The sequence below is a fragment of the Lolium perenne genome, chromosome 7 (genome assembly GCF_019359855.2).
Source record: "Lolium perenne isolate Kyuss_39 chromosome 7, Kyuss_2.0, whole genome shotgun sequence".
Classification (NCBI taxonomy): domain Eukaryota; kingdom Viridiplantae; phylum Streptophyta; class Magnoliopsida; order Poales; family Poaceae; genus Lolium; species Lolium perenne.
In genome coordinates, this window is record NC_067250.2 from 5,048,597 (window position 1) to 5,056,673 (window position 8,077).

General features: G+C 42.7%; 1 pseudogene; it reads left to right on the forward strand.

The window, feature by feature from the left end:
• The first annotated feature begins 209 nt into the window (after window positions 1–209).
• LOC139833491 (uncharacterized) lies at window positions 210–1,973 on the forward strand (annotated as a pseudogene).
• Window positions 1,974–8,077: the final 6,104 nt, after the last annotated feature.

Here is an 8,077-nt window from a genome sequence, read left to right on the forward strand (position 1 = left end):
TGTTGCGGGGCGCCGTTGCGAGCTGCCGTCGCTGGCAGAGAGGCGCGGGAGAGCCCGGCCGTCGCCGGAAAGTCACCAGGGCCACGAGCTCGGGCGGGAGGAGCACCCTCCGCGCCGCCAGAGAGTGGACAGAGAGAGGCTACGGGGGAAAATGTGTTCTAAGGTTAGGGTTTGGCCGGTTGGCCCCGTTTTATACCAGCCCGAAAGTAATGGCCGACCGTCGGATCTCATCCGACGGCCAGGAGCGTGCGGCGCTGGCAGGCAGCGTGTTCTCCGCGGCTGGGCCGCGTGGAGGCCGCGTGGGCCACGTCGACAGCGTGGCCAGGCCGCGTTGGTGGGCCGCATGGGCGCCGCGTCGCTGCGTGCCGCTCGGCAGCATGGGCGCCGCGTCGCTGTGCACCGCACGGTGCGTTGGGCCGCGTGGGCCGCGGGCATCGTGGGCCGCGACAGTTAACAATTTTTTGTTGTTTTATTAATTACAGAGGCATTTTTAGGCAGTTTTTGGGTCATTTTTGGCCAAATTTTGTCTAATTTTTTCTGAATAAATAGGACCAACGAAATATTTGTTCATTAATTATAAAGTGAAAGATATGCCTCTGAAAAGTTTAAAAGTTAATAGTTTACATTTAATGTTTCCGCTGCAAATAGTAAAAGGAGCATTTTTTAAATGCAAAATGATAGTTAAAATTCAAAGTTGAATGAAAAGTGGTTATTGTGACAATTATGGCTCTGTTATTTTTTTACCAACGGGTTATTAGTGACATGACCATGTTTTTGTTGCAATGATTTGTGCATTTATCTCTATTTCTGCCCAACGGTGATATAGTTTTATTTGCATTAATACATTTGCATGTTTTAATTCGGACCAACGTTGGATTATAATTTGCAATTGTACTGTTCTCACTTCTTTGTGATTTTCAGGAGGGTTCTACTTGATGAGCTGCATCAAGGATGTTCCCACCCTAAGACGGGATAACTACACAGAATGGAGGAAGAAGGTGGATTTCGCCTTCGTCTGTGCTGAGGTGGACTGGGTGGTTGATACACCGCAGCCCATAAAGCCTGCTGACCCTGTCAGAGATGACACGGATACTGATGATGCATGGGATAAAAAGAAAAGGGACCATGCTCCTGTCGAGATGTCCTACACCTTAGAGAACAGAAAGTGGCAGACTGCCAATAAAAAGTGCATGGCATTCATAAAGAACACAATTGAGAACGCCATTGTGGGCTCAATTGAAGAGTATGCTTCCGTTGGGGAGTACTTAGAAAAGATAAAGAGCCAGTTCACTGGTTCTTCAAAGACGTACATATGCAACCCAGCTGTTGAAGCAGCTGATGACAGAAAAGTACAGTGGAGGTGCACATGGCATCAGGGAGCACATCCTCAGGATGAGCAACCTGGCTGCAAAGCTGAAGCCCATGGATGCTAACCTGGAGCTGAAGCCTGCACTTCTGGTTCACTTGGTGATGGCTTCATTGCCACGACAGTTTGACAACTTTGTTGTCAATTACAACATGAACCCTGCAAAATGGGACATTGAAAAGACCATTGCCATGTGTGTGCAAGAGGAGGATAGGCTCAAGGCACAAAATGGAGGTTTCATAAATTATGTGAAGGACAATAAGAAAAGGCTTTTCACACAAAGCAACAATGGCTCTCCTTCAAAGCCATATGCAAAGGCCCCAATGCAGCATTATCAGAAGTTCTAGCACAGGCCATTGCCAGTGAACAAAGATCAGTGTCTTCACTGTCAGAAGACTGGGCACTACAAGAAAGATTGCCCTGTTTTTATGAAAGAATTAATGGCAAAGAAATGTAACAATTTAGTTTCTTCTGTAAATGAATCCCTGTATACACAGTTTTTGAAATCTACTTGGTGGATTGACTCAGGTGCAACTGTTCATGTTGCAAATTCTTTACAGGGATTCCATTCGACGAGGACTACGAAAAGAAGCGAAGGATGCGGTGAAGTCGCGAATGGAATTCAAGCAGAAGTTGAAGCTGTTGGCGACGTCCTCTTGGAGCTAGCTGATGGCTTGACTATTCTGCTTAAAGATGTCTTATTTGTTCCTTCCTTACATCGAAATTTGATTAGTGTATCACGTTTGGATAAAGACAGTTATCAATGTTATTTCGGACATGGCAAATGTGCCATATGGTGTAATAATTCTTATGTTGGGGTTGCTTTACTCCATGATGAGCTTTATTTATTGTCCTTGCGTGAAAAAGTATTGTCTGTGTGTACAGTGAATGAACAAATACCCTCGTCGGAAAAAGAACAAAAGAAAAGAAAAAGAACTGATGAATCATCGAAATTATGGAACTGTCGCTTAGGCCATATTTCGAGGGGGAGAATAGAAAGACTCGTTAAAAATGATATTCTTCCTCCATTAGAATTCTCAGACATAGAACAGTGCATCGATTGCATTAAAGGAAAATTTGTAAAACAAATTAAAAAGGGTACAAATCGAAGCACAGCAACACTAGAAATAATTCACACCGATATATGTGGACCATTTCCTGTGAAAAGTGTGGATGGCTATGATTCGTTCATAACATTCACGGATGATTACTCCTGAAATGGTTATATTTATCTAATAAAAGAAAGAACAGAAGCATTGGATAAATTCAAAATATTCAAAGCTGAAGTTGAAAATCAGCATGATAAAAGAATAAAGATAGTCAGGTCTGATCGTGGAGGGGAGTACTACGGTCGACATACTCCATATGGCCAAGTCCCTGGACCTTTTGCAAGGTTCCTACAGGAGACTGGTATAGTCGCCCAGTACTCGATGCCGAGGGAACCTCAGCAGAATGGGGTAGCTGAAAGGCGCAACCGTACCCTTATGGATATGGTGCGCAATATGATGAGCTATTCCACCCTACCATTGGGATTGTGGATTGAGGCGTTAAAACCCGCTATTCATATTCTAAACAGAGTACCAAGAAAATCGGTGCCCAAAATACCGTATGAGCTATGGACAGGGAGAGTGCCTTCTCTAAACCACCTGAAAGTGTGGGGGAGCCCTGATGAGGCCAAATTATTTAATCCAAACATCGCAAAGTTAGATACCAAAATAGTCAGCTACCATTTTATTGGCTATCCTGAAAAGTCAAAAGGTTATCATTTCTACTGTCCAGAGAAATACACAAAGTTTGTGGAAACGAGACATGCTGTCTTCTTAGAGGACGAAATGATGAGGGGGAGCATGGTAGCTCGGAAAATTGATCTTGAGGAGAAGAGGGTGCATGCACCTAATCCGATGACTCAAGAGCCTTTTTTGCGCTACCATGTGCACCTATACCGACGATCCCTGCGATTGTGGTGCAAGCACCTGTTGTGACTCCACCCATGACAACGATGAGTGAAAATTCGGAACCTGTCCGTCAGGAGCCGAATGAACCATTTGTTGAGCATGAAAGGGAGCAACAACAACCACCTCCTGAAGCTGAGCCACAAGTTGAGGAACAGAATGCTCCAGAGATTGAGGCCCCTAGAAGGTCTACACAAGAGCTAGAAAATCAGGCATTTCAACTGTTTACAAAGTTTAGAACACAGAAAAAGTTCATATGGAAGGTGATCCCACTTCATATGAAGAAGCCATGAGAAGCCCAGATTCATCAAAGTGGGTGGAGGCCATGAAAGACGAAATGAGATCGATGAGTGCCAACAATGTTTGGGACTTAGAGAATATTCCTAAAGGAGCCAAAACAGTGGGCTGCAAATGGGTCTACAAACTAAAATATGACTCCAATGGGAATGTCTAAAAGTATAAAGCATGACTTGTGGCAAAAGGATTTACACAAAGAGAAGGGATAGATTACAATGAGACATTTTCTCCGGTCTCATGTAAGGATTCCTTCAGAATCATCATGACACTAGTTGCACATTTTGATTTAGAGTTGCATCAAATGGATGTAAAGACGACATTACTAAACGGGGATTTAGAAGAAAATGTCTACATGAAACAACCCAAGGGTTTTATCATGGAAGGCAAGGAAGAAATGGGATGCCGCCTAAAGAAATCCATTTATGGATTAAAGCAAGCCTCCAGACAGTGGTATCTAAAGTTTAATGAAACAATTAAGAGATTTGGATTTAAAGAAAATATTGAGGACAATTGCGTTTATGCAAAGTTTAAAAGTGGGAAATATATTTTCCTAATCTTGTATGTGGATGATATTCTGCTTGCCAGCAATGATGTTAGTCTATTGCAAGAGACAAAGAAGTTCTTGTCCTCAAATTTTGATATGAAAGATCTTGGTGAAGCGTCATATGTTTTGGGCATAGAAATTCACCGAGATAGGAATAATGGAGTATTAGAACTATCGCAAAAGGCTTATTTAGAAAAGATTCAAAGTAAGTATTTATGCATAAGTGCAGTGCCACACCTGCCCCTATAGTCAAGGGCGTTAGTTTTGGGAAACATCAAAGTCCCCAAAATCAATATGAGGTCGATCAAATGAAAACGGTTCCATATGCTTCGGCTATTGGAAGCCTACAGTATGTACAAGTGTGCACTCGCCCTGACTTAGCATTTATCACCGGAGTACTCGGTAGATATCAAGAAAATCCAGGTTTTGAACACTGGAAAATGGTAAAGAAGGCATTGCGTTATGTGAAAGGCACAAAGAATTACATGCTAACATACAGAAGATCTGATTCCCTAGAAATAAGAGGGTATTCAGATGCAGATTTTGCGGGGGATAAAGATGATAGAAAATCCACATCTGGATATGTATTCACCCTCGCAGGGGGAGCTATTTCGTGGAGAAGCTCCAAACAGATGATAGTTGCATCATCCACTATGTATGCAGAATTTATAGCATGTTATGAAGCAACGAGGCAGGCATTATGGTTAAAGAATTTTATACCCGACTTGAAAGTGGTAGATTGTATTGACAAACCACTAAAGATATAGTGCGATAATGAGCCTGCAATATTTTATGCTCACAACAACAAGTCGAGTACAGCTACGAAACCGATTGAGGTTAAGTATTATGTTGTGAAACACAAGGTCCATGATCAAACTATAAGTCTCGAGCATATAAGGACAAAAGATATGCTTGTGGATCCGCTAACGAAAGGCTTACCACCCATCGTGTTCAAAGAACACGTAGCCGGCATGGGTTTAAGGGAAAGTCTTACCTATTCTGGATCAAAAGAGGCCCAAAAAAAGTAAAAGAATTTGTTTCAAAACAGAGAAGTGTATTGTGGCTGTCTGATTCTATCGACAATAGAGCTGTCACGATGAAACATGCCCTATGGACTGATCCAAAATGAAACAAATAAAGTGAAAGTATAAAGTTAAAGAAAAGTTGAGATCAAGGGGGAGAATGTTAGATTGATCTCCTCCCGATCCAGCCCAACGGCTCGACGGGCCCTTTGACTCGCGCCCTGATCGGGGGCGTCCAACCCTCATATGGTTGGTGGGCCCCCTGTGACCTGCGCTACATAAAGAGGTGGGGGCTGGGGCACGCAGTACGAGGTTCGTCCGTGCCGCCAGTCACCCCACCGACATCCCCTACCGATCTAGGGTTCGTGCAGTGCTCACGGGAAGCACCACCACCGTCGCCACCACACGCTCACTCCACCGCCATCGCCACCATGTCGACGACCGGAGATTCCTCCTCGAAGGGAGAAGGTACACCGTCTCGATCTCTCTCGGATCTCGCAGTACACATACAGAAACAGCTTCTACCGTTAGCATCTAGTCTAGCAGATCTAAGGGGCAAACAGAAGCTTCATTCCATTCAGTGGTTACAAGTTACAAAGAGAAGCCCGGAAGAAATTGAAATTATAACATAGTCCGTCTTTTTTCTAAAAAGTACCCTAGAAGAAAACTTGAAAAGGGACCGAGTCCTTCGCCACCGTCGTTTGTCATACAATACTGTAACAAAATAGAAATTAAGTGAAATGTACCTATGGTCCTTCAACTTGAGCGTGTCGCTTGCTTAGATCCGCGACACCGAAAGCAAAATCCCGAAAACAACTTTTACTGCTCGCATGGTAGGTTGACCATACCAGCAAGGTCTTGATACGAAATTAATGTCATGAAATTGATGAAAAATAGTAAAGCTCGAGCGACCTATAATAATGAATACTAGTCGTTTGTCTTTGTCATGTGTGCATATATACCACAACATCTCACGCAACCTGTAGTGTGCAGGTCTACTAGTCGAAACACTTTCGTACCACTTAAATAGTTGGCAGACGAGGGGCAAAAATATGAATAATGGACAAAAGAAGAGAGCATAAGACGAATGTGAAATCACATAAGGGAATAGGAGACACCAGGAACAAGAAAACCACCAGTTTGGAATACGGAGCAACCGGATGGCTTCTAGTAGCGCCGTTCAAAGATTTCAAGAGACCTCTCCAATACAAAAAAGTGTAAATGGAGCCGCTGTGTCAAACAGAAACAACTGGAATGACGGAAGAGCTTCTGAGCTGCGTGACCAGCGAAGGAAAACTCTGACGGGACCATGGGCAGTTCAACAGAGGTGCTCGGGAGTCTCTAATCTCCAGATGCAGAGCGGCAGACTTAACAGCTATTCTAGCCACAAGGTAGTCCGTGCCTGCTGCAAGAACGCGCCCTTAAAATTTCTGTCCATATTAGATGATCCGCTTGAAGTCAGAGGATTGTATGTGATATTATTTTCAGCGCTACAGGTGCTTGTTGACTCTCGCAAATCGATTAATTCGTGCCTAATTTTGTGGTGTCCATGAGAACATGAATGTTCCTTCATTTGTTTGTGTAATCATCAAGTTCATGACCTGATCCTCCGCAATTTAGATACAGTACATATGCTGGTTCATCGATAGATTTGGTTCAACCCGCTTTGTTCTTCGGGCAACAGGGAATTTGTGCATTGGTTTCGCAAAGGTCGTTTTGGGATGCTCTGAAGAAATTGCCTGATAAGAAGTGGCTCAATTCGTCTCGAGGCTAGGGGCCTTTCAAGCTAGAAGATGGCCGGGATGCTTGTTGCACGCTACCGATGGTGACCTCTTTGTGAACTCGATCTGTTGCCTAATATATCCTCTTTTACCCATAAAACAAAGTCATTTTTGGGAGACTCTAAATGCTAAGGATTATTCAACGGATCAAATCTTGAAAGGAAAATGGCTGATAAATAGATCTCAGTATGATCTATATTTAACTAAATTTTAATTAAATATCTGTCAAGTGACATCATTTAATTCTCAATTACAACCTACCTGCAGCTCATAAGTCAACACAAATCACAAAACAAATTCAATGATCTAGATATTTTTTTAATCAATTGCAACGTATGTTCAATAGGAAAATCTCAGATGTAACACACATGCAACTGTGGATATCTCAATTCCAGCTCATGTGCAACTTAGATGATAACATGAATCACGACGCAATATAGCTGTTGAAAAGTACATTCTAGCAAGTTAAAGCTAGCAAACACGAACCAAATTTGTATGCCTTGTTTTGTGGCAGGGAGGGCATACATTTTAGCGAGTTCTCCACCAGAGGGTGCAGACAAACTAAATCAGCCCAAAGCTCAACAAGTCTCGAAATGGAAAATAAAGACGAAGATTCGTGTTGACTTATGCTCATGCTAGTGCAATGTAGACGAAGATTCCAGATAGCTGATACGAGGGAGGCGCTAGTGTGCACACCATTGCTTTGTGTGCCCTATTGGCATTGGTCATATGCCCAGTTCTTGAACTTCATTTCAGGTCTTGATGCACACTTAACCACATCCTAGTGAAGATCTTGATGCAGTCTTTCCTTTTCATCACCAATCCTCTCATTTCTTAGTGAAAACAAGGGAGCGAATTAACACAAATCCGTCAAGTGCTCAATATTGGTTGCATTTTTTGATATCATAATCCTTCGCTGCCTTTCATATGCTGTCAAGTATATCAACAATGGTTATATAGGTTCGTATTGTCATTTTCCCCTACGAGATTGATTGCATTGATGAAACATAAGGAGTATGAAGAATACTAAGGAGCAATACTGTGAAAAAGATTTCCAGAAAAGTGTAATTAATTTTTATAATTTTTTGGTGTCAAAGTATTTACATGTTTTTTTT